The sequence below is a fragment of the Lutra lutra genome, chromosome 15, assembly GCF_902655055.1.
Source record: "Lutra lutra chromosome 15, mLutLut1.2, whole genome shotgun sequence".
Taxonomy (NCBI): Eukaryota; Metazoa; Chordata; class Mammalia; order Carnivora; family Mustelidae; genus Lutra; species Lutra lutra.
Genome location: NC_062292.1, coordinates 30,805,564 through 30,833,557, shown reverse-complemented (window position 1 = coordinate 30,833,557; position 27,994 = coordinate 30,805,564). Strand labels below are relative to the sequence as shown.

At 45.6% G+C, this 27,994-nt stretch overlaps 1 long non-coding RNA gene across 1 annotated transcript; it reads right to left on the bottom strand.

The window, feature by feature from the left end:
- LOC125086237 (uncharacterized) lies at positions 1-27,924 on the bottom strand. The gene is made up of 3 exons (XR_007123126.1): positions 27,689-27,924; positions 7,152-7,220; positions 1-61 (listed from the first exon to the last, which is right to left on the bottom strand). It is a non-coding gene; the product is annotated as an uncharacterized LOC125086237 (long non-coding RNA).
- Between the last annotated feature and the right edge of the window lie 70 nt (positions 27,925-27,994).

Below are 27,994 nucleotides of genomic sequence, written 5' to 3'. Positions count from 1 at the left end.
TCTCCCCGGTAGCCTCCTGGCCCCCGCCCGGCCGCCAAGATTGGTGCTCATCTCCTCTTACCTACAGAGAAAGAACTGGAAGCTACCACGGGGCGAGGCGTGGGGGGTGGGGAGCTTGTTTCCAATGGTCCGACATGAGAGGCTGTTTTGAATTTTGCCCATCACTTCCTAAAAGTGTAGGGTGTGACTCTCTAATCATACCTGCCTCTTCTCTATTCCCCCACGAATGAAATTGTTCTCCCCAGCTGGATTTTAAGGGATGAATGGTTTGGTTCTTTGGCCAGAGTGCTCTGTGATTACAAAGTATCGTGTAATCATCACATGCTTTTCCCCTTAGGTGGTCAGTTAGGAGGAAGTACGACCTTCCGGAAGCTCTCTCCAGGTTAGCAGAACCCACCATCTCTGGAGTCTGACCTCCTGTGTGAGCAGGTATAATCACAGCGACAAGTGACCTTAAAGCTTATGCCCACGCACTCTTAGATTTCTGATTTGCCCCCTAAGGAAGATGTCAGGGAGAGTAATACTCGTACTAGCCTTAGGCCTGAGTTCTCTGTATGCTTGAGTCTGTCTGCCCCTTCGCTGGTGACATGCCACCCTGAATTCCTGACCCGTTCTTGACCTCTGATAACACCTGCTCCTTAACACAGTTCTATTGGCATAGATCCCTGCCTTCCACCCGATCCATAATTCTGACTCTTGGGCTCCTGGACTAGGCCAATCCTCGCAGTATGGCAAGGGTAGAAACGGTTTTTGATGGAAATGCCCAAGCCCAGGTTTCACGATTAATGAGGATAGACAAATCAAAGACTCGGGGTCCTGAATGAGACCAGGCGACCCCAGGGCACAAAAGGCTGCAGAGGGGACAGGGAGGGTTCCACTTCCCTTCATGCAGCCCAAGCGTGGATTAGCATCTGAAGGACAGTAGTGTCTCATCATCACATCGTTCTCAGTCTTCTTCCCTGTGAGTGGGCATTAAACACTTCCTCTTATGTTCTGGGTTAATTGGAATTTGCATTTCAAGTACAGGACATTAGAGTTTGCCCTTGTTGGATTTCCTCTTGTTGATGTTGGAAGAGCCTATAAGAAAAGCGGGAGGCAGAAAGGGATCCCTAGCAGGGCCCCCGAGCCCCTGCCCCACCCCATTAGAAAGGGGTACACTATCTGGACAAACACTCTGTTGGAGGGTTGCCGTACTGTTCTCATGGATATACAGAAGTACTTTGAGCTCATCCCCTTTCCTAGTGGGAAAATATCACCGAATCCTTCTGTACAGAGTCCAACCAGTCGAAAGAGTAGAGACCTAAGAACCTAGCTGATGGGTCCCCACTCCTCCACCTCCAACATTTGGCAAAGCCCATGAACAAGCCCCATCCACACACTCAGAGTCTCCAGACAGCTCTGAGGGTGACTCTCTTCAATACAAGCAGAATACAATACATCTAAGGTCCACCAGGCAGCCTAGGAAAATCTCCAGCATGAAAAACAGATCATAATAAATACACAGAAAAAAAAAAAAAAAGGAAAGAAAACAGCTCAAAGAACACAGAGACTACAGAGATAGTGAGACAGCACAAAACTTAACTAATAACCTCAGAAAGATGAGAAGATAGACACTGCATTCAAGAAATAAGAATATTTAGAGACCAGGGCACCTGGCTGGCTTAGTCAGAAGAATGTGCAAATCTTGATCTTCAGGTCGTGAGTTCGAGTCCCATGTTGGGTGTTAGGATTACTTTTAAAAAAGAGAGAGAGAGAGAAACTAACAAAAACAAAACAATCCAACTAAAAATTGGGCAAAAGACATGAACAGACTAGACACTTCTCCAAAGAAGACATCCAAATGGCCAACAGACACATGGAAAGATGCTCCACATCACTTGTTATCAGGGAGACACAAATCAAAACCACAGTGAGATCCCACCTCACACCCATCAGGATGCCTAAAATCAACAATATAAGAAACTACAGGGGTTGGCGAGGATGCAGAGAAAGGGGAACCCTAGTGCACTGTTGGTGGGAATGCATGCTGGTGCAGCCACTCTGGAAATCAGTATAGAGTTTCCTCAAAAAGTTACAAGTAGAACTACCCTAGGATCCAGTAATCTCACTGCTGGGTATTTACCCAAAAAATACAAAAATGCTAATTCAAGAAATACATGTACCTGAATGTTTGTAGCAGTCTTATTTATAATAGCCAAGATAGGGGCGCCTGGGTGGCTCAGTGGGTTGAGCCGCTGCCTTCGGCTCAGGTCATGATCCCAGGTCCTGGGTTCGAGCCCCACATCGGGCTTTCTGCTCAGCGGGGAGCCTGCTTCCTCCTCTCTCTCTGCCTGCCTCTCTGCTTACTTGTGATTTCTCTCTGTCAAATAAATAAATAAAATCTTTAAAAAAAAAAAAAATAAAAAAAAAATAATAGCCAAGATAGAGGAGCAGCCCAAGTATGCACGGATAGATGAATGAGTAAAGAATATGTAATATATATACACACACACAAACACACACACACACACACACACATAATATACATAAAATGGAATATTAGTCATTGAAAAAGAGTGAAATCTTGCCATTTGCAACAACATGAATGGATCTTGAGGGTATACTACTAAGGTATAAAGGTATACTAGGGTATAATACTAAGGGAAATAAGTCCATCAGAGAAAGACAAATACCAAATGACCTCACTCTGGAATTTAAGAAACAAAACGGAGACAAAAACAAAAAACAAAAAGAGCCCAGACTCTTAACTCTAGAGAACAAACGGGTGGTTCCCCAGGGGACGTAGGGGGAATGAGTGAACTAGGAGATGGGAATGAACAGCACACTTAACATGATAAGCCCTGAGTAATGTAGAGAACTGTTCAATCACCGGAGCTCAGTTGGTTAAGCATCCAACTCTTGGTTTCCACTGAGGTCCTGATCTCAGTGTCTTGAGATCAAGCCCCAGGCCAGTCTCTGTGCTCAGTGGGGAGTATGCTTGAGATTCTCTCTATCCCCCTCCAACACTCTCTCCCATTTATGCTCTCTAAATAAATAAATAAAATCTTAAAAAAAAAAAGAATTGTTGAATCACTTTATTGTACACCTAAAACTAATATAACACTACGTTAACTACACTACGATTAAAATAGAAAAACTTGGGCACCTGGGTGGCTCAGTGGGTTAAGCTTCTGCCTTTGGCTCAGGTCATGATCCCAGGGTCCCAGAATCGAGCCCCCCATCAAGCTCTCTGCTCAGCAGGGAGCCTGCTTCCCTCTCCCCCTCTGCCTGCCTCTCTGCCTATTTGTGATCTCTCTCTCTCTCTCTGTCAAGTAAATAAATAAAATCTTAAAATAAAATAAAATAGAAAAACTTAAGTGTCTGCTTCCCCTCCCCTCCACGCAATCTCCTTGCCCTGCAATGTGGGCCAAACCCAGGGCCTTACTTGTGACCCACAGAGTACAGCAAGGTGAGGGACTGTCCCTGCACGATTAGGTGCAGTCTGACGTCAGGCTCCCGCAGGGAGCTCAGGCTTCGGGCACCTAAGGGCACAGGCCAGCGGGTCGCCCCACTTCTGAGCAAGTGGCTCCACATCTGGGGAATTCTCACTACCTCTCAGGTTTAATCATTCCCTAGAGTGACTCACAGAACTATGGAAAGTACACACAATTACTGTTTCACTGTAACAGATACAGATCAGGACAGCACAAAGCTGGAGCAGGTCCTAGAGGTAGGCTTCCCGCACCCTCTCCCTGGGAAATCAGGACAACTAGACCTGCCAGCACTTCGCTGGGCTCACCAGGCAGGAAGCTCCCCTGAGCTTGTGTCTAGAGTTCTTACTGGGGTTTCCTTGTGTGCATGGTTGCTCTACCATCAGTTACTGGTGTGGCTGGACTCCATCTCCAGCCTTTCCCTCACGGGAGGTCCCACTAAAGTCCCAACCTACCCCCCCTCCGCCCCCGTGTCACAGGGTTGGTCTTCCAGACTGGTCACCCTGGGTCACCTCATCAACAGAAATGCAACAGAGTAGAAGGGCCTCCTTGAGTAACAAGACATGCCTGCAGCTCAGGGAAATCTCAGGATTTAGACGTTCTCTCCCGCAAACAGGAGCCAGGACTGGAAGATTCTTCACTGTGCAGTATCAGGATAGGAGAGAGTGTGGCTTCCGTGTTGCTCTTAGCATGTCTCTCTTGCCAGTTTTGATGAAGCGAATGGCAAGGTGTGAGGGAGGCCTGGGTCCAACAACCGCTGAAGCATGGAATCGTGTCAACAGCCATGTAACTTCAAAAGCTGACTCTTCCCCAGCTGAACCTTCAGATAACACCCTTTACTGTACTCTTCTCAGAAATCCCGAAGCAGAGGACTCAGCTAAGCCCTTCCCAGATTCCTGACTCATGGGGAACAACCAACTATGAAATAATATGTGCGCTGTATTAATTTGCTGGATTTGGGGGATAATTTATTACACAGAAATACACATAATACAGCAATACACTGACTGTACTGGGACTAAAATTCAGGGATGTCTGGAATATAGCAAACCCAGAAGTTGCAATCAAACCAATGGACTTCCTGGAGTTTTGCTAAATAAATGAAAAAAAAATGGGCTGGATTATCAAGCAGCAAACTACCAGGGCAGACAGATCAAGTGACTGACTTTGGTTTAAACAGGAGGTAAGTAGCAAAGTGAAGACCTGAACCCCCCAGTGGCCAGACTCCAGAACCTGTGAATTAAAACACTACCTTACACGTCCACTGGAAAAAAACAAACAGCAAAACCACAGGATAGTTGCCCAAGACCCCTACAATCAAAGACTTCTTCCCTCAAGTTTCTAACTACAATTTATTTATATGCCACTGCTTCTAAAGAGCATATAGGAGTCTCAATAATTCTACACAACAGTGTAATGACAATTACAAATGAAAGGAATATGGGCAGGAGAAACAGCAGGAAGCAGAGCAGGCTTGTTCCTGGGTAGAGACAGAAGCCACAGGTTCCGAGCTCTGAGTGCGAAAGACTCCAGGACAGAGGGAAGCAGATTTGACCACGGGATGCACGGTGTGTTTCGGGAAGTTGACACAACTCTTCCTGGTGGAGACCAGGGAAAATGTTTTTCTGCAGGTGCTCACAAAGGAAATCCTGTGTAGTCATCAACGTCCCCAGAAACATCTGTAGGGTGCCAAACTTGGTGATTTAGCTTCCTGCTGGTAGCTCAACGCACACACAGAGTCCAGAGGAATGAGAAAGATGGACACAATGCCTAGCTTCTCTCTCTCTCTCTCTCTCAAAATTTTTCCTTCGCAACATTTTCTTTTTTTTTTTTTTGCAACATTTTCAAATTTTTCCTGCTCTTTGGTATTTCGAGCATTAGCGGAGAAGATATGAGGTCTTGGGCTGAAAACAGAGACTAAGGGCAAAATCACTATGGTAGTCATCATTGTCATAAAGAGGAGTGGGGGAACAAAAGGAGGATGTCACTCCCTAAATAAATCAACTGGTCCTTCATGTTGACAAACCAACCCCCTTCCATAGACATGTGCCCCACGTTCCGCCATCCCGCAGGTCAAATGTTGAACGTGCCATTAGGACACATAGATTCCAACACTGTCATCTCCCATTGCCGTGACAATACGATAGTTCTTCACATCTCTGCTGTGAGATCTTGGCCCCGTTATGCTACCCTCAGAAGCCCCACTGAGGATGTCCTGCCTGGAGCAGCTCTTTCCTGTCTCTGTCAGACCTGTCTGATGCTCCCTGTTGCCTGGATCCCGGTGACCTCTGACATGCTGCTCTTTATTATATGATCATGGGCAGAAACATTAAAAATAACATCAGGAAGCCAAGGGATATAAAAAAGGGTCAGGAGCGACTGCTCTGGGTTGTGACTGCTCTGTGCTTGGTGTCCAGAGTAGGCCAAGCACCAGAAACGAGGCGGCATGAGGCACGAGTTACATGACGTCCTCCCCAGATGTCGCCTAGCAGGTCAATGCTACTGGCTAGCATCCGACGCCCATGTGCTTGCTAGAACAGGTAGGTGATTGTGGAGAGCAAGGGCTCTCCCCCACCACAAGGCGGACTTTTCAGAATCCGGAGACAAGAACAACGTAAGCTGGAATCACACTGTAATCTGATGTTATTTTACATCAGGAAAGAGGAAATTAATATTTTCATTGTAAACACTTCTGAAAGTTATGCTCAACAAGATCTTCCTGGCTGCAGAGAACACAGAGAAGTAGTGAGTCTCACAGTCATGATCAGAAAGTAGGGTCCCAGCCTACATACCCAGCCTGGCAGGATAGGACCCAAGACTGCCCCCCCAGTTATCAGAGAGGATGTGGACTTAGCAGGTGGGAAACACTGCCAGACAGTGGATTCCTCTGATTCCTCCTGCTCTCCCCAGCGCTTATGGCTCCATTTGCACAGAAACTTCACAGAAAGTCTGCTCCGGGACAGTGGAATGCATGACAGTGGTCACCCGCAATGAGGAAATGCATGAGGTGGATGGCCGAGAAGGGGTCTAGGGAGCCCCTTGGAGTGAGGAAGACGTCCTGCACCTCACCTACGGTGGTGGCTTCGTGGAACTCACCAACCACACCATCAGTATGTGTGCATGTCATACCTGCATGAAGCTGGGGGTTTTGAGTTCATTTATTTAAATCATCTCTACACCCAACATGGGGCTCGAACTAAACCCTGAGACCGAGAGCCACATGCTCCACTGAGCCAGCCAGGTGCCCCCATAAAGCTGGCTTTTAAAGGGAAATTGAACACATTCAAAGCAAAGCTCGTGATCCCCTCACCTGGACCGGGCTCCTCTGTCTCAGAAAATGTCTGCTCTCTTCCTCCTTTGCTCAGATCCTGCATCACTGACTCCTCTCCACACCCCACTCTGATGTCTCTCGCCGCCTTCCCCTCCTCTGGCTCGCTGCCAGCCACTGTCCTTGCTTGCGTAACGCGGGAGCCTCCGATTGGCCTCCCTGCCCCCATCCTCAGCCACCCTACTATTCTCCCCGGTGTCCCATGACATACATGTGACTCCCTTGCCTACGTGGTATGTCCTCCAGTGTGCTTGCGTGGCCTGCAGGACCTCTGAGATCTGCCCCCCCCACTTCCGAGATCTGCCCACCCCCGCTCATCCCCCACATTCCCACATTCTCAAGCACACATCCACCTTAGGTCAGTTGAGCTGTTCCTTTGCCTTCGGTGACGGTGACAGGAGACTTCATCAGAGAGGTCATCACTGTATAAACAACTTTCCCGCTAAACCATTATGATGCAAATAAAGGCAAATGGACTTTTGAATATGAAGAAGTGAAGAAAATGTACTACAGATTCACAAGCATTTGAAACATAAATCTAGTTAATCAATTTCTATCGATGAGGAAATACTGCATATTCCAGTATTGATCACTTTGGCCTTAAAATATGCAAACTCTTTAATTCACTAATATCATTCCTGAAGAACTATTCTAAAAAATTTTAAAGGTAAAACCTGTATACACAAAATATTTACTATATCATCTGTGCTGTAAACAGAAAATTAGAAACAAAACACCCAGTACTTGGTAAACAGGTAAATTATAAATGTTTAACATTATAATTACCAAACTTGTGGAACACCAAGGAAAAAATGTTTCTGACATGTTTTGTAAGCAAAAAAGAGGCAGAACCCAACTTTTTGTATTTTTACATTTATAAGTACGTAAAATGTGAGTATAGCTTGTAAGGAACTGCAAAAACATGGAATCCCTATATTCAAACAGCAGGAATAAAGATAGTTTGTTTTCAACTTTAATGTTTTTAAGTTTTTCTTCCTTTTTTTAAAGATTTTATTTATTTGATAGGGAGAGAGCACAAGCAGAGGGAGCGGGAGCAGAGGGAGAGGGAGAAGCAGGCTCCCTGCTGAGCAGGGAGCCTGATGCAGGGCTCCATCCCAGGACCCTGGGATCATGACTTGAGCTGAAGGCGGAGGCTTTAACCCACTGAGCCACCCAGGCGCCCCATCAGTAAGTTTTTCTAAGAAGATCTGGATACAGAGCAAAATGACATCTACACCCTTGGATCCTGTGGACACTATTTGGCTTCCAAACATTCTGGATCTGAGAAATCTGTCGAGTTCTTGGGGTTTTTTTGTTGTTGTTTTGGTTAGTTTTGTTTAAATTCAATTAATTAACATATAATGTATTATTAGATTTAGAGGTAGAGATCAGTGATTCATCAGTCTTATAGGACACCTAGCACTCATTACATCACACACCCTCCTTAATGTCCATCTCCCAGTTACCCCAACAGTCTACTTGCTCCCCCCAGCAACCCTTAGTCTGTTCCCTATGATTAAGAGTAACTTACAGTCTGTCTCCCTCTCTGATTTCATCTTGCTTTATTTCTTCCTCTCTTCCCTTATGATCCTGTTTCGTTTCTTAAATTCCACATATGAATGAAATCCTATGATAATTGTCTTTCTCTGATTGACTTATTTCATTTAGCATAATACACTCTAGTTCCATCCATGCTGTTGCAAATGGCAAGATTTCATTTTTTGATGGCTGCATAATAATATTCCGTTGTATATACACCACACCTTTTTTAGCCATTCACCTGTGAACAGACATCTGGGCTCTTTTCCCTAGTTTGGCTTACTGTGGCCATTGCTGCTATAAATGTAGGGTGTCCGTGCCCCTTTGGATCACTACATCTCTATCTTTGGGGTAAATCCCTAGCAGTGCAATTGCTGGTTCGTAGGGTAGCTCTATTTTCAACTTTCTGAGGAACGTCGAGTTCTCTTTAATGCCCCATGACCTCCCCAGGTCCACTGAGTCCACGTCCCCAGAGGAGTTGCCCAGGGAGCTGTATTTTTAAACTGATGATCAGGAAACCACTAATTTGGGGCAGAGAATAGCATCATTGTGACATAAAAGCTTCCAGGGTCGTTTGCGGGCCACTAACTGATTTGTCCCATCCATAAGTATATGTTGCTTACTCTTCCCCATCCCCTCTCATTAAGGAGCCTCAGAGAACCATGTCAACAAGCCTGTCAAGCTACTTGCTCCGTGAGCTCATGAAGCAGCAACGTCTCAGGCCACACATGGTAACAGAAAAGAAACAGGAGGGCTGGCTTGAATCACTCAGTGAATCGCAGGTAGAGAGTAGACCGAGGCGTCATTTATGAGATCCAGAGACTGAGGAAAGGAAGCTATGGGGTTTTTGGTTTTGTTTTTTAAAGATTTATTTATTTTGCAGGGATGTGCAGAGGCAGAGACTTTTTCAAGCAGACCCCAGCCTGAGTGAGGAGCCTGATGCAGGACTGGATCCCACAGCCTGTGAGACCACAACCCCACCTGAAACCAAGAGTCGGATGCCCAACCGACTGAGCCACCCAAGCACTCTGTTTTGTAGGGTTTGGGGAGGTTTTTTTGCCTTGTTCTGTTTTTAAGATATAATGGCTTTTAAGTTTCTGTTTAAATTCCAGTTAGTGACCATACAGTGTAGTATTAGGTTTAGGTGTACAATACAGTGATTCCAGGTTTCCATAATACACATGGTGCTCACAACAGACACACGCCTTCATCACCATCCCCTCATCCCATTCCTCTAGTAAGCATCCATGTGTTCTCTAGAGTTAAGAATCTGTTTTTTGCCTTGCCTCTCTCTTTTTTCCCCATTTGTTCATTTGTTTTGTTTCTTAAATCCCACTTACAAGTGAAATCATACGGTATTTGTCTTTCTCTGACTGACTGACTGACTCTGACTGACTGACTGACTCTATAACATCCATGTTGTTGCTAAGTGGCAAGATTTGCTTCTTCTTTATGGCCAAATAATATTCCATTGTGTGTATGTGTGTGTGTGTGTGTGTGTGTGTGTGTACACACACACACATATACCACAACTTCTGTATCTATTCATCTGTCGATGGACACTTGGGCTGATTGCATATCGTTGCAATTATAGATGATGCTGCCGTGAACACTGGGATGAGGAAGGCATGAATTTCAGGAGCATTAACATGATTGGGATGACAGTTTAGAGGGAGGAAGATAATGGAAGAAGGAACTGGATAGGAACAGCTTTGCTCCTCAAATCCCTGCATGGCCTCACCTGGTTATGTTGCCTTCCTGCTGCACCTGCTTCCACAACCAATGCCCTAGAACGTGCCCCTCCTGTGCCTGCAGGACAATGACGGGGGGGGGGGGACAACAGAGATGCTCGAAAATGTCGTTTCCATACAAAGTTTGCAGGCCTTTCTTCCCTTGAAAGCTGCAGACTCATTCTGACTTGTTTATGGCTTGGGACTCCAAACCAGGGCTCCACGTTCCAAGGAAGCCTGCAGAACTATGAAGCAGTTACTAATGAGCCACATCATCTGCATAATTTCTGCCAGAGACCCTGCAGGCAGGAGTCTCTTACTGATCTTCACCCAGAACCCCAGGTGACCCTGAAACTATGTAGATCAGGATTGGATTTGGGGGACAATTCCCCTCAGACTGTGGACCAGGTATGACTCACACTGCTGCTGGCCACTCCCGCAGACAGAGCGGGGTGATACTGAGCCCTCCTCCATGGTTAAAGAGCTGCCCCCCATTCTAATGACAAGTAAGTATTAACACCCCTCACTCTGCATCATTATCACATAATCGAATCCCTTAGGTACTTGTTAGCATCTACTATGCCAACGTACCATGCTAGGTACTCAAGGCACATGGAGGTAAATGAGACAAGATTTGTCTTGAAAAGAATCGCAGATGCAAATTTAGAAAGAAAAAAAAAAGTATTTACCCAAAACAAAAAGTTGGATGGCCTATTCCCCAAAAAGCTGTATGAAAATCACAAAAATAGAAGCCAGTGCCTCAAAGTCAGAGGAAATAAGGAAAAGGAGTTTTTAAATAGTGAACTGAGCAGAAAATCTGAGTTTCAGCGCACCCTGAACTTGAGTCATAGTCACACAGATTGGTGTGGGGGAAGGAACAAATCCAGACAATCAAATTCTATAACATGCCCAAGAAATGGGTATGGACAAAAACAATAAGATACCTAGGAATAAACCTAGCCAAAGAGGTGAAAGAATTATACATGGAAAACAGAGAAAAGAAATTGAAGAGGCCACAAAGAAATGGAAAGACATTCCATGCTCATGGACTGGGAGAATAAATGTTGTTTAAATGTCTCTACCACCCAAACCAATCCATAGATTTAATGAAATCCTTATCAAAATACCAATGGCATTCTTCACAGAGCTAAAATTTAAAAAAAAAAACAAAACTAAATTTGTATGGAAACACAAAAGACCCTGAATAGTCAAAACAACCTTGAAAAGGAAACACAAAGCTGAAGGCATCACCATTCCAGACCTCAAATTATACTACAAAGCTGTAGTAATCAAGACAGCATGGTACTGGCACAAAAACAAACACATAGATCGTTAGAACAGAATAGGAAAGCCCAGAGATGAACCCACAACTAATGGTCATTTAATCTTTGGCAAAGCAGGAAAGAATATCCAGTGGGGAAAGGACAGTCTTTTCCACGAATGGTGTTGGGAAAATTGGACAGCAACACGCCAAAGAATGAAACTGGACCACTTTCTTACACCATACACAAAAATAAATTCAAAATGGAGAAAGACCTAAATGTGAGCCCTGAAACCATAAAAATCCTAGAGGAGAAGACAAACAGTAACCTCTTTAACATCGGCCATAACAATTTCTTTCTAGATATATCTCCTGAGGCAAGGGAAACAAAAGCAAAAATAAACTATTGGGACTTCATCAGAACAAAAAGCTTCTGCCCAGTGAAGGAAACCACATACAAATCTGAAAGGCAGCCTATGGAAACTGAGATGTTTGCAAATGACATATCTGACAAAGGATTAGTATCCAAAATATATAAAAAACTTATACAACTCAACACCCAAAAACCAAATCATGTGATTAAAAATGGGCAAAAAACATAAACAGACATTTTTCCAAAGAAGACATACAGATGGTCAATAGACAGATAAAAAGATACTCAGCATCACTCATCATCAGGGAAATGCAAATCAAAACCGCAATGAGATGTCACCTCACACCTGTCAGAATGGCTAAAATCAACAACATAAGAAATAACAGGTGTTGGAGAAGATGTGGAGAAAGGAGAGCCCTTGTGCAGTGTTGGTGGGAATGCAAGCTGGTATAGCCACTGTGGACTACAGTATGGAGGTCCTTCAGAATATGACAGATAGAACTACCCTATGGTCCAGCAATTACACTAGTGGATATTTACCTAAAGAATACAAAAATGCTAATTCAAAGGGATACATGCACCCTGATGTTTATAGCATCATTATCTACAATAGCCAAGATATGGAAGCACCCATGACGAATGGATAAAGAACATGTGGTATATTGGGGCACCTGGTTCTATCAGTTGAGCGTCCAATCTGGATTTCGGCTCTGGTCAGGATCTCAGGGTTGTGAGACTGAGCCCTGTGTTGGGCTCTGTGCTGCGCATGGAGCCTGCTTGGGATGCTCCCTCCCTCTCCCTTTACCTCCCCGAACAAATATTTTAATTAAAAAAGAAGTGTATGTGAATGTAAATATATATATGGAACATTACTCAACCATGAAAAAGAATGAAATTTTGCCATTTGCCACAACAAGGATGGAGCTAGAGCATATAATGAATGCTAAGTGAAATAAGTCAGTCAGAGAAAGACAAATACCATATGTTTTCACTTACATGTGGAATTTAAGAAACAAAACAAACGAACAAAGTCAGGGGAGAGAGAGAGAGACAAACCAAGAAACAGTCTCTTAACTATAGAGAAACAAACTGCTGGTCACCAGAGGGGAGTTGGATGGAGGATGGGGGGAACAGGTGATGGGGATGAAGGGTCATTCCTGTCCTGATGAGCACTGGGTGATGTAGGGAAGTGTTGAATTGTCATATTGCACATCTGAAACTAATATTACACTGTATGTTAACTAACTAGAATTAAAATTAAAATGTAAACAAATAAGAAATCAGTGTGGAGCTTACTGACGATAAAGATTATTGCAGAAGCAAATAAATGCTTCTGATTTGGTAGATCTTGTGTAGGGTCTAGGAACTATAATTTTTATCCAAAGCTCCAGGTTTTTCGGAGCCAGGATTCTGATCAGTTGGGAGACGTGCTGACCCATTGACAGGTGCCAGGGCAGGCCATGCCTAGCTGTCCCAAGATTTACCTGGAATGTTGAGATTCAAATATCCAGCTTCCCTTCTGTCCACCCATCCTCCCCCATCCCCCTTCACTAGAAGCTTCTCTGAACGTGAGAGAAGCAGCAAGTGAAGGCTGAGGTTTGAGCTTTCTGGTAAGCCCACTGTGTGAGGAAGTGAACCACGGGAGTGCCCAGGTGAGGGACTTTGAAGACAGAGGGAATGACCATGAGAGGCGAGTACTGGCCCCCTGGTGGTGGGGGGAGGCCAGAGTGACGGAAGCCCAGGAGGAACAGTGACATCAGAGCTGTCATGCCCCGTTGGAAGGACTTTGGCTTTCCTGAGTGGGATGGAAACCATCCTGCAGCGGGATGCGGTCTGCCTTGGGACATTGCTGTGGCTGCTGGTTAGAACATTCTGAAGAGGTGCCACAGAGGGCACAGGGACCCCAGCAAAGAAGCTGTCACGTCAACCCAGGCAAGAGGGTTGACGTGACAGCTTCTTTGCTGGGGTCCCTGTGCCCTCTGTGGCACCTCTTCAGAATGTGGAATATTCAGAATGATCGAAGGCAGAATCCTGATGGATTCTAGGTGGACGATAAGAGCAGAGTCAAGAATGGCCTCCGTGAAAGGTACCGGGTCTCTTTTTGGGGTGACGAAGTGTTCTGAATTGACTGGTGTCAGTGGCACAACTCTGCGAATACACTAAAAGCCACTGAGTTGTATACTTTAAGTGGGTGATTTGTATGATATTCAAATTATATCTCAATAAAATTGTCATTATTTTTAATGAATGACTTCAAGTTTTGGGGCCTGAGCAATGGGAAGAGTGAAGTCTTCCAGAGATGAGGAAGTCTGTGGAAAAAGCAGGTCTGACGGGGCTCAGCTGGGAATATAGCGATGCGGGGACTCACTAAATTTGAGATGCCTGTCCAGATAGAGACATTCCTTAGGCTGTTGGATATTTGAATCTCAGACTCACAACGTGGACTGGGCTGGAGATACTTTCATTTTAAAAGCGCTGGGTGAGAACAGTGAGTGTAGACAATAAAGAGAGGAAGTCCAAGGATCAAGCTCTGAGGACTCCAATGTTAAGGGGTCAGGGCAGGAACTAGTGGGTAGACAGGAAACCCGGGCAGCAGGCCACCTGAATATAGGTGCACAGAGTGTCCTCAAGAGGGTAAAGCAATCAGTGCGTGAAATGCTCCTGACAAGTAAGATGAGAACTGAAAATTGACCATTCGACTTGGCGTGCATCGCCCCAGAGACCTTAGTAAGAGCAATTTTGGAAGTGTGTGGTCGGAGTAAAAGCCTAATTAGAATAAGATCAAGAGAGAATATGAGAAGTTAAGGGCAGAATCACAGCCAACTCTTTCAAGAAGTTTTGCAGGGAGGGGAAGGAGGGATGGAACAGTGGCTGGAAGGGCAGCTGAGGTGGAGAGATTCTTTTCTTTTTTTTTTTAATAATTTTTTTATTATGTTATGTTAGTCACCATACAGTATGTCATTAGCTTTTGATGTAGTTTCCATGATTCATTGTTTGCATATAATACCCAGTGCTCCATGCAATGCCTGCCCGCCTTAATACCCAACTCCAGGCTCACCCATTCCCAACCCCCTCCCTTCTAAAACCCTCAGTTTGTTTCCCGGAGTCCGTAATCTCTAATGATTTTTCTCCCCCTCCAATCCCCCTTTTTATTCCCCCCTTTCTTCTACTCATGTCCTCCATGCTATTCCTTACGTTCCACAAATAAGTGAAACCATATAATTGTCTTTCTCTGCTTATTTTACTCAGCATAATCTCCTCCAGTTCTGTTCATGTTGATACAAATATTAGGTATTCATCCTTTCTGATAGCTGAGTAATATTCCATTGTGCATATGGACCACATCTTCTTTATCCACTCGTCCGTTATAGGGCATCTCAGCTCCTTCCACAGTTTGGCAATTGTGGCCATTGCTGCTATGAACATTGGGGTACATATGGCCCTTCTTTTCACTACATATGTATCATTGGGTAAATACCCAGTAGTACGATTGCTGGGTCACAAGGTAGCTCTATTTTTATTTTTTTGAGGAAACTTCACACTGGTTATTTGGGGTTTTGCTTTTTTTTTTTATTTTTAAGATTTTATTTTTTGTTTGACAGAGAGAGAGATCACAAGAAGGCAAAGAGGCAGGCGGGGGCGGGGGGAGGAGACTCCCTGCTGAGCAGAAAGCCCTGAGATCATGACCTGAGCCGAAGGCAGAGGCTTAACCCACTGAGCCACCCAGGCGCCCCTGTTTTGTTTTGTTTTTTTAAGATTTTATTTATTAATTTGACAGAGAGAGACACAGCAAGAGAGGAAACACAAGCAAGGGGAGAGGGAGAGGGAGAAGCAGGGTTCCCACTGAGCAGGGAGCCCCATGCGGGGTACCATCCCAGAACCCTGGGATCACAACCTGAGCTAACAGCAGACACTTAACGACTGAGCCACCCAGGTGCCCCTCCACACTGTTTTTCAAAAGTGGCTGTACCGACTTGCATTCCCACCAACAGTGTAAAAGGGTTTCCCTTTCAGGTGGAGAGATTCTTCTTCCAAGATGGGAAACCAGTGGTGTGGGTATACCCGAACAGAAATGTCAGGTAAAGAGAGAAATTGTAAAAGCGAGAAAGGAGGATTGCAGGAGGGAGTCCTGGAGCAGCAGAGAGAAGGTGGGAGGTGGCCTGTGGGAGGTGACCCCGCAAAAGGTCAGCCAGGCTGGGAACTAGCCAAGTGCGTCAAAAGAACAAAGGAGAAGGAGGAGCACCTGGGTAGGTACAGGTCAGCAGTTGGCTCATCAGGAACTGGTGGAGGTTCTCCTGACTCCGTCTGTTTTGTCATTGATGTGAGAAGCCAGGTCACCATTGAGTGGAGTCGGGAGCTGGGTGAGAAGCATGGCAGATCTGAGTACAGAAGGGAGGGTATGAAACAATCACTTACGAAAATGGCGGGCAGCGTGAACTGGGGAAATGTACAATGACTGCAGAGCAGCAGTGAGGATCACTTGGGGGTGGTGACTGTGAGGTTAAAGGGATTATGGTCAGCCCAGGTACATATCCACAGGCAGCCATGCTCAGCCCACTAGTGCAGGCAGGGGTGAGCAGAGAGTGTGCTAACCACGTCAGAGCTAGAAGCATGACAAAGCAAAGAGGCTGAGAGTGAAGAGGTCCCCTGCCTGGAGAAGTGGTAACAAGTCCACGAGGCTTGAAGCATCAGGCAGGAAGGTGCCATGAGCCAGACGAGGGGCAGTAAACAAGCCAGTGGGAGCAACAGGGGCAGGTGCGGGGTTCAGAGGACGATTAGCATCAAGGTTGGAGAATGAAGCACAAAGACAGGAGGCCAGAGACAGATGCTTGGGACACTGTGAAGAAGATATAGAAAGTTGTAGGCACAGAAAGTGACCATGGATGTGAGCAGCTAAGACTGAAATGAGAGGATCCTCGAGAGCAGAGGACATGAGGTCATGTGCTCTTTTTCTAGATTTATGTTGCTTTGGTGTCAGGGGCTACTCTGATCTGCGGGAGAGGCTGCCCCTCAAGGGTCAGTGTGTTCCTAGAGAGAGCAAATAACCTGCCTTTGAACTGGTCCTTGAGACTCCACCCCCTCCTTTTATCAGCCTCTGGCAGTTTGGAAGACTGTCCCCTGGCCCTAAATCACCCCAGGGCCCGGTACTAGGGATCTAGACCCTCCTGTAACACAGAGGCCACCAAAATTATTCAAACTAGGCACCCCTACATTTAGTCAGCTTGCCCATCCTGCTTCGCCTGTTCCTCCCTGTGAAAGTCTCTTGAAGGCTCTGGGCCAGACTTCCCATTCCCCCTGCTCCCCCACATGGCCTGGGCTCGGGGACCACAGGAGGAAAAAGCTTCTTTCAAGGGGCTGTCTCTGTGTCTGTTGTCTTTCCCAATTAACACAAAATCCTGGGTGCATTTAAAAACAGAGGATAAGGAGAGATTCAGGGAATCATAGTGACCATTTGATAAATTCGAGCTAGGGTTATCATTCCCTGGACTCCTTTTACCTCTCCTCCCACCCCAACCTGAGCCTCTTCCTGTCACCCTTGCCTCCCTCCATGGCATATCAGGCATCCTGATGTGAGAAATAAAGGCAAAAGAAAAATTTAATTTCCTTACTGCTTCCAGCCCACTGACAAGTCCCTGAAACAGGCAGAGTGACATTCCTCTGGGACCTCAACTACCTTGATTAATTAATACTTGGCAAAGGCCAAGAGGTAATCTTAGCCCAACTCCCCACCCCACCCTACCCCCACCCAAGATCCTGTCAGTCTACTTTAACGTATAAAAATTCCTTTGGAAACGTCCTTTATCTCGACCCCCCCCCACCCAAGATACATGTTGGCAATCATCCTCCAAGCATATGGCTCACCCTATGTGTCTCATGAGTAGGGTTTTACCAGGCAGTAAGAAATGACCTTTTCCTAACAACAGCTAGCCCCACAAGATCCTGGAAACCTGGGCGCCTGGGTGGCTCAGTGGGTTAAGCCGCTGCCTTCGGCTCGGGTCATGATCTCAGGGTCCTGGGATCGAGTCCCGCATCGGGCTCTCTGCTCAGCAGGGAGCCTGCTTCCCTCTCTCTCTCTCTCTCTGCCTGCCTCTCTGTCTACTTGTGATCTCTCTCTGTCAAATAAATAAATAAAATCTTAGAGACGCCTGGGTGGCTCAGTTGGTTAAGCAGCTGCCTTCGGCTCAGGTCATGATCCCAGCGTCCTGGGATCGAGTCCCACATCGGGCTCCTTGCTTGGCAGGGAGCCTGCTTCTCCCTCTGCCTCTGCCTGCCACTCTGTCTGCCTGTGCTCAGTCTCACTTCTCTCTCTATGACAAATAAATAAATAAAATCTTTAAAAAATAAATAAATAAATAAAATCTTAAAAAATAAATAAATAAATAAATAAATAAAAGATCCTGGAAACCTTGCTTTCAAATTCCTTAGAGATGTGCGGGCTCCCTAACCCTCTCCCAGCTTGAAAATATAGAATCACCCACAAGGCAGAACCACAGACCAGCTCTTTCTGCCCACTGGTCCCATCCCATGCTTTAATTTAATAAAAAGACCTTTTTGCACCAAAAACATCTCAAGAATTATTTCTTGGTTGATGGCTCTGGACTCCAACATTTTCCTACAACAATCCTGTTACTGAATTTGTAGGACAGTGTTTTCTTTAACTTCTCCAGCACCATATTTCTAGCACCCGGTCATTAAGTACTGTTACAGACCTATCAATTTTAACAATTTTTAACTCTGCTTGCATTTCTTTTCCACTCTAAAAGCACTGCTCTGATTCAAATCCAAAGTCTTCTTTGTCCTTGACCATCCTCCTAACTGGCTTCCCTCCACACCAGCTTTCCGCCTTCCAGTCCAGTCTCCTTATCACCAGAATTACTCCCCCAAACACACAACCGACCCCATCCCTCCTCTATCTCTACCCGGCTTCCAACTGCTCACAGCAAAGGCTGTTAAATGTTTGTAGACTGTTTTAGAGAAGCTGCCTCAGGGAACAAGAGGGAGATCAAATGGGCGAGTCTCTACCATTCCGCCACACCCCGCCCCCACTGCCAGCTTTACCAGAAAAGGTCTGTATTAGGGTTCTTAAAAGATTTTTCATGGTAAAAACAGACTTCACTGCTATTATCAGCCAGAGTCCAATAAAGAGAGAAACCAGACAGTAATTGAACAGGGAGAGTTTAATATCATTTGGTGGAAGGGAGTGTATGTGGGAAATGACCTCCAGCAGCCAAAGGAGCCCTAAGACAGAAATCAAAGGCCGACAAGTCCAGCTTGACCAGAAATGGCTTATTAAGGGGCCTTAGGGAAGAAGTGAGACTTGGGTGGCCACCAGTTAAGGTCTCCAAACCCCAGCTCCCTCAGGACCTGCTTTCACAGCCCTAGAAGCTGGGACACCCAGGACAGACCCTTAACAATCAGTGTGTGTCACAGTCAGACCTCCCAGCAGGTCAGGGATTGTGCCTCAAGGGCATAGGGACCGGTGTGGTTAAACAAAGGGGAAGAATGCGGTGGGGGCTGCCCTTTGGAAGGTTTCTGGTCAGAGGGGCCACTATGGGGGATTTGTTCAAGATGGCGGCAGTTCGGTTCATACCCAAGCTTTCAAAACCCTAGCAGGGGATGAGAACGAGACACTGGCTAGTAAGCTGGAAGGAGGACTCCAATGCAGGCACGGCAAACAGGGGAGCAGCCACAGCCTCCTTGGAGCTGAGATACAGCCTCCACGGTAGAGACTCTCTCGGTGCGGAGACCCAGCCTTGTTGGGAGGGCACCGCAGGGGCTCGGAGGGCCGAGCATCACTGTGGGGCGGTGCTGTTAGGACAGGCTGGGAATCTGCCCTCGGGAACTCCCGGAACAAAGCCTGGTTTCCAGGATGCCAGGGGAGGTGTTCCACGAGAGGCACTGCACTATAGCCACCGAAGGGAGCAGCACGTGCAGGGGAGAGGGGGCGCCGGTGGCCACTGGGTGCCACTGACCACCGAGCACCACGGGAGTTGGTGCCCCAAGGAACCCATGAGCAACTCCTTACTGTTGCAGGGTCCACGCTCTTGCTATTACTGTTCCTTTTCTTTGAGATGCCCTCTCATCCTCCTCAGCTTGTTCATGAAGAAAGCCTCCGGAAGGACCCCAACATGACCATCCTTCTAGGCCAGGCTGACCTGTAACCTCTACTGTGACGTGTTCCCTGACTCTTCCACTTGGAAGTAATGACTCCTACTTAGATGTTCGCTTCAGTTTGGTTTGCAGACTTTGCAAACGATGGGAGGGCACAGCTCGCTGAATCACTTGGTCTGAAGATCAGTCCAGGAAATTCAGTTTACCTTCCCGAATGTGCACCTCTAGGAAGAGTGTGTACAGGAAATGCGGAGGGACCCGGTCAGCCTGCCGGGTTAGTGGGGTCAGATCAGCGGGTCCCTGGGACAACGAATACTGTGGCCAGATCCCCATCCTCTTGAGGGTGGGAAACACTGTTATCTTGGTGTCTTCCCAGCACCCTATCTGGTTAGCAACCAATCAACATTTGCTGAGTTGAAGGTTAGTGGACTATCTTTCCATAGAGTCAAAGCTTTAAACTAAAAAGAACACATCTAATGATAGCATTTCAGGCATTGGCCATGACAGGGAACTTCTCATCTGGTCACAGGGATAGGTCTTTAAAAAGATACTTAAAGGGGCACCTGGGTGGCTCAGTGGGTTAAAGCCTCTGCTTTCGGCTCGGGTCATGATCCCAGGGTTCTGGGATCGAGCCCCGCATCGGGCTCTCTGCTCGGCGGGGAGCCTGCTTTCCTTCCTCTCTCTCTGCCTGCCTCTCTGCCTACTTGTGATCTCTGTCAAATAAATAAATAAAATCTTTAAAAAAAAAAAAAAAGATACTTAAAGAAGAATGAAGTTGGAGGCCTCATGCTTCTCAATTTCAAAATGTATTACAAAACTATACTAATCAAAACATTTTGGACTGTGGTCCTAGTGCAAGAACAGACGATACAGGGGCCTGGGTGGCTCAGACGGTTAAGTCTCTGCCTTTGGCTCAGGTCATGATATCAGGGTCCTGGGATCGAGTCCCTCATTGGGCTCTCCGCTCAGCAGGAAGTAAGTCTGCTTCTCTCTCTCCTTCTGCCCCTTGCCCCGCTCTCTAGTAAATTTTTTTTAAAATTTTAATCTTAAAAACAAAACAAAAAAAAGGACAGACAGACAGACCAAAGGAATAGAGTAGAGTGCCCAGAAATTGACTCTCAACCACATGGTCAAATGATTTCTGCCAAGGTCACCAAGACCAATCAATGGGGAAAGGTGCCTGCCCTCCAACAAACGGCGCTGGGGAAACTGGGCAAACGCATGTGGACAACTAAAGTAGGACCCCCGTCTCACTTCATATACAAAAATTAACTCACAATGGATCAAAAACCTAAATGAAAGACCTAAAACTATAACTCTCCTTAAAAAAAAAAAAATCATAGAGAAAAGCTTTCATGACACTGGATTTGGCAACAATTTCTTGCCTATGAGCCCAGAGTACAGGAGACAAAATAGACAAATGGGACATCTGTGATGAAAACTTAAAAACTTCTATTTTCAAGATCTTCTGTGCATCTAAGGACACAATCAGCAGAATGCAAAGGCGACCTATAGAATGGGAGAAACGACTTGCAAATCATGTATCTGATAAAGGGTTAATATCCAGAATATATAAAGAAGTCAGACAACTCAGCAACAACAAAACAAATACCCCAGTTAAAAACTGGGCAGGGGCGCCTGGGTGGCTCAGTTGGTTAAACGTCAGACTCTTGGTTTCAGCTCAGGCTGTGACATGGCTATTGAAGGATCGAGTCCCACCTTGGGCTCTGTGCTCAGCAGGACGTCTGCTTGAGATTCTCTCTCCCTCTCAAATAAATCAATAAAATTATTTTTTAAAAGCTGGGCAAAGGACTTGAACAGCTGTTTTTAAAGAGATGACACAGATGAACAACAAACACATGAGAAAATGCTCAACACCACTAACAATCTGGAAAATGCAAATCAAAACTGATGTGGAGAACAAAGGTAAAAGTAATATAGGAAAAAAAAAATAAATCTCCTTTGCAACTTACAATCCACTGACAAATCCTTGAGACAGGCAGAGTGACCTTCCTCTGGGAGCTCAGCTGCCTCGATGTTGATACTTGGATAAGGGCAAGAGGCAATCTTAGCCTGAGCCCCCGGGATCCTAGGAGTCTATTTTAACATATAAAAATTCGTTTGGAGACTCCCTTTATCTCTGCCCCACAAAGTACATGTTAGTATTCATCCCCAAGCACATGATCCACCGATACACATCTGTGAAGGGTCTCATGACTAAGGTTTTACTAAACAGTAACAAATGACTTTTTTCCTAACAGCTAGCCCCTCAAGGTCCTGGAAACCTTGCTTCCAGATTCCTTAGAGACTTTCGCTATCTCTAACCCTCTCCCAACTTGAAAGTATATAATCAGTCATTCCTCATAACCACAGAGAAGCTCTTTCTACCCATGAGTCCTGTCTCTGTGCTTTAATAAAACCACCTTTCTGCACCAAAGATGTCTCAAGAATTCTTTTTTTTTAAAGATTTTATTTATTTATTGGACAGAGATGATAAGTAGTCAGAGAGTGGGGGGGAAGCAGGCTCCCCGCTGAGCAGAGAGCCCGATGTGGGGCTCGATCCCAGGACCCTGAGATCATGACCCGAGCCAAAGGCAGAGACTTTAACCCACTGGACCACCCAGGCACCACTCAAGAATTCTTTCTTGACCATTTGCTCTGAACCCCAACATTTTCACATTAACAACCACAGGCTACTATCCAAAAACCAGAAAATTACAGGCATTGTCAAGGATGGACAGAAATTGGAACATCCACGCAGTTGGTGGGAGTATAAAACTAGTGTAGCTGCTCTGGAAAACAGTATGGCAGTTCCTCAAAAAATTAAAAATAGTACTTCCATATGATCTAGGAATCCCACTGCTGTATATGGCTCCAGCAGAATATTATACAGCCCTTAAAAGGAAGGAGAGGCTGACACACACTACAACTCGGATGAACCTGGAGGACATTATGCTCAGTGAAATAAGCCAGTCACCAAAACCCCCCCAAATATAGTAAGATTTAGATGAGGTAGGGGTGCCTGGGTGGCTCAGTACGTTAAAGCCTCTGTCTTTGGCTCAGGTCATGGTCCCGGGGTCCTGGGATCGAGCCCCGCGTCAGACTCTCTGCACGGCAGGGAACCTGCTTCCCCCTCTCTCTCTGCCTGCCTCTCTGCCTACTTGTGATCTCTGTCAAATAACTAAATAAAATCTTAAAAAAAAAAAAGACTTAAAGATTTAGATGAGGTATCTAAAGTAGTCGAATTTGTAGCAACAGAAAGTAGAAATGTGGCTGCCAAGGGTGGGGGGGCGGCAGATAATGGGGGAGGTTTAATGTGTGTAGAGTTTCAGTTTTGCAAGACGAAAGACTTCTGAACTGGTTGCACAACAGTGTGAAAATACTTAATACTACTGAGCTGAATGTTTAGAAATGGTTGAGATGGTAAATTTTTTTTTTCTGAGATGGTAAATTTTGTTATTTCTTTTACTATCATTAAAAAGAAAAACATAGCTAATTACAATCTGTAGAAACACTCTAATCTTTTTTTCTTTTAAGATTTGATTTATTTGAGAGAGAGAACAAGCAGGGAGGAGAGGCAGCAGGAGAGAGAGAAGCTGACTCCCCACTGAGCAGGGAGCCTCAGGGTTTGATCCCAGGACCCAGAGATCATGACCTGAGCAGAAGGCAGACGCTTAACCATTGAGCCACCCAGGTGCCCCCAAACTTCTTTTTAGTCTATGAGCTCATCCTTCTTTCTCTGTATGTTATAAACCTGCTAACAAATAGGAAAACCAATGCCTGGTTTGGGTTTCCTCTTTTTCATATACAAACCCTTCTTCCTGTAGAGGTGCCATAGTTCAGATCATCCTTCCCCACACCTGACTGCGCCCAAGCCAACACACCCTGACTGGGAAGGTTGATGGATAAGGCAGACCAAAATAACATATGTGAGATACAGTGTCTGCATGGTAGTAAATTAATCAGAGGAATTCAAAACTCCACTCAATTGCTGAATCAACTCATCCTCATATTTGGGAGATTTAAGAAGGAAGGTAATATTGTTCTCTCATGTAAATATGAAACTAGAATACAGAGTTCCTGAGATGCATACTTCCATCCTATACTACAATCACTGTCTTACAAAGGTCTTACAGTACTTGACTGGTATTCAGCCTCATTTAGAACCCAGAACTCCTGAAAGTTCAAATATTCGTTTTAGTTACAACTATTTGTTTAATTGAAACAAACTATATGCTTTGAAATTTTTTCTATTAAAAAAAATGTATAGGGAACATAAGGACACCAGGTCCAATATTCATAAACAGAGGATAGTTTGAATGAGCTTACTGGTAGGAAATGGCTTAAGTCATTTCCAAAGTTGTATTCTATTGTGCAGATCTGTAGTCAGCCTGCCCTAGGTTAACTAGTTGAACACAGATGGAGAGAGAAGGGAGTAGGAAGACTTTTCACACACCCATTTCAAGAAAGACAAAACTGAATGTAATTAGTGGATTTATAGAACAGACAAATTAAGTTCGGGAGTGATGATTCACTTTTTCAAAGATTTTCAATGGCTTTCCTTTATAATGAGAGTTGCCGGGATGCCTGGGAGGCTCAGTCAGTTAAGCGACAGCCTTCAGCTCAGATCATGATCCTGGAGTCCCAGGATGGAGTCCCACATCAGGCTCCTTGCTCAGTGGGGAGTCTGCTTCTCCCTCTGACCCTCCTTTCTCTCATGCTCTCTCTCTCCCTCTCATTCTATGTCTCAAATAAATAAATCTTAAAAAAAAAAAAGAGTTGCCATAATGTATTTAAAACATAGTTCCATTTATAGACGTCTGATTTCAATTTTGACTATTAAGAAAGTATCAAACTTGGGGGCACCTGGGTGGCTCAGTCAGTTGAGCGTTGGACTCTCAGTTTTGGCCCAGGTCATGATCTCAGGGTGGTGGGATCAACCCCTGTTATGGGCTCCATGTTCAGAGGGGAGTCTGCTTGAAGATTCTTTCCCTCTGCCCCACTCCCCCCAGCTTGCATGCAAGCACACAGTCTCTCAAATAAACAAATAAATCTTAAAAAAAAAAAAAGGCATCAAACTTGAATAAAATGAAGTTTTTATTATGAAGAGAGGAGGAAGCAGGCTCCCCGCTGAGCAGAGAGCCCGACGCGGGGCTCGATCCCAGGACCCTGAGACCATGACCTGAGCCGAAGGCAGCGGCTTAACCCACTGAGCCACCCAGGCACCCCATGTAATTGGTTTTATAGAGAGCAATACCTTAAGTAAAAAAGTGAACTTACAATCTACTAGTGTCAATGAAACAAACATTTCATAAATTTGCAAGTGTATCAGAAACATTTAGGCATAAAGCATTTATGGAATGCTAGACATGGGGGGGGGGGAACTAAAGAAGTAACTTCAAAGGGTTTCTCAGGTGCAACAAGGTAGATGAAGTGACCAGTTGTTTAAGAGCCTGTGAATGGGTAAAGTGTGCCAATCCTTTTTTAAAAATTTTTATTTAAACTCAGTTAACATATAGTGTACTGGGCGCCTGGGTGGCTCAGTGGGTTAAGCCGCTGCCTTTGGCTCAGGTCATGATCTCAGGGTCCTGGGATGGAGTCCCACATCGGGCTCTCTGCTCAGCAAGAAGCCTGCTTCTCTCTCTCTCTCTCTCTGCCTGCCTCTCCATCTACTTGTGATCTCTCTCTGTCAAATAAATAAATAAAATCTTAAAAAAAAAAACATATAGTGTACTATTCTTTTCAAGGTCAGAATTTAGTGATTTAGCAGTTGCATGTAATACCCAGTGCTCATTACACCCCATGCCCTCCTTAATGCCCGTCACCAGAAAGTGTGCCCATTCTGGCCAGCACACCCCTACCCCCAGTTAATCTCCTTGTGTTCGTTGCCCCCTTGCCCATAGCCCTTAGGCATAGCTTTTCCTGTGGTTTCTGCATCTACATTGCAATCCTCAGATTCCAAACCAGAGCTGCAAAAGAAGGGACACACTGGAGACTGAGATTAAGACTCAGGACTAAGAAGACAAAGCGTCAAAATTTAGTCACCTGTGCATCCTCACCTTTGTTATAGATTATGAGAATACAAAAATATGGAAATATTAACTATTAACCTTAAAAATAAAAGTTGTTACTTTTCCCATGGAAGTGGATTCGGGAATAGCAGAGAATTACAGTTTGGGAAAGCTATGGCAAGACCACAGGCAAGTCCAACACACAAAGGAGAGGAATGTGTGTGGTTTTGTGGACAAGGAGGAAGTTGGGAGGGTTGTTCTGAAGCAAAATCCACTGGAGAAACACAGGAGTTCAGGGTGGCAGTGGTTTGTCCCCACCCGCACTGCCAGGGAGCTCACTTCTGTAGGAGATGCAATGTCCACCTTTCCCTGTGGGGGCCTGGAATTTCCGTTCCTTCCCTGGGGAGGGTTCTTCTGTTGGGTCTGTGATTGACTTTGAGTGGCGTGACTCCCCCCTCCCCTTCTGCACCCAGAATCCACTCTGGTGGGGTTTCCCTTTATTGATTTTAACAAGCACGACCTTTAAAAAGTTTTTATTTTGAAATAATTGCAAGATAGTACAAGGAACTCTTGTATACTCTTCATCCAGATTCACAATTTGTTAACATTTATATTTGCTTTATTAATCTCATTCTCCAATGAACCATTTGAGATCAAATTGAATCTGCCCCTTGACCTCTAAATACTTCAATGTGTATTTCCTAAGAATAAGGACATTCTCTTCCAAGAGCACAATAAAATTAACCAAATCAAAAAAATGTAATGATTACAATACTATCTAATATATAACCCATATTCAAATTTTGCCTATTGAAACAATGCTCTTTTTAGCTATTTTTCCTAATCCAGGATCCAATTCAAGATCACCTATGAATGTAGCTGTCTTACCTCCTTAGTCTCTTTTAATCTGACACAAATCCTTAGTCTTTGTCTTTCATGACAGTAATGTTTTTGAAGAGCATGGAACAATTAATCAGATTTGCCTGCCTCAAATAAAGGTTATGCTTGCTTTTTTCTTTTTTTCAGGAGTACTATCTCGTGTCACGTTCTTTTCAGGATATCCTATCAGAAGGTGCATGATGTTCATTCCTCTCAAAACGCCTGATACTAGTGTTAATGACTTGATCACGGCAGTTGTCCACCAAACTTCTCTACTGCAAACTTATTTATCTTTGTAATTAACATGTAATTTATGGGGAGTTATTTTGAGACTACCTAAATTTTACGTTCCAGGTCATACCTTTACTTTCTCCTTACAGCATTTTTTTATGACTCTTGCCTAAATCAACGTTTACATTGAGATACAATTCCCACGGTGTACAACCACTTTAACATACTTGTCTTAGTGTACTCACAAGGTTGTGCACCCACGCTATCTAACCCGGAAGCATCTTCACCCCGGCAGGATGCCTCTCCCTCCACTCTGCAGGACCTCCGCCCTAACCACTTCTCCCGCCTTCCGCTTCACCTCCCCAGGAGGACCCCAGCCCCAGAACAGGACACCACTCCCTCTTTCCACCCCCCAGCAGGACTCCTCTCCCTCCCCTCCATCCCCAGCAGGACTCCTCTCCTTGCCCCACCTCCCTCCCCCAGCAGGACTCCGGCCGCCCAGCAGGACTCCCCTCCCTACTCTCCATCCCCCGGCAGGACCCGGGGGCCGCAGCAGGACGCCCCTCCCTCCCTCCAGCCCCAGAGCCCGAAAACCGCCCCTCCGCCCTCCGCGCACTTGGCGGCTGCAGATGTTCCCAGACCAATGTTGTCCTCTGGGTCTGGCTTCTTTCTTTTAGCATGAAGTTTTCAAGGTCCCGGTACACGGTGGCTTTAGTCAGTACTTCACTCGTCATTCGCCTAAAGGTACCATTACCTCATTCTCCACAAACGACGACGCGTCCACACCCGCGAGGCAACACTACTCTCCCCGCCCCGTGTCAGGAGGCGCGCCAAGAAAACCGCGCCGGCGGACTGCACTCTAACCGACAGGGCTCCCTCGCCCTCCGGTCCCTGCCGGCCTCGGGTCAGAGGGCCTCCAAAGGTCGCCTTCCCAGGAAAGACACCCACTGGCCGTACCGCCACGGGGACCAACCGCAACTCAAGCGGATGCCGCCGCGGGCCACCGCGCAGGCTCCACCCCTCCGGGACCCCGCCCTGCGGCCCGAGGCGGAAGTGACGT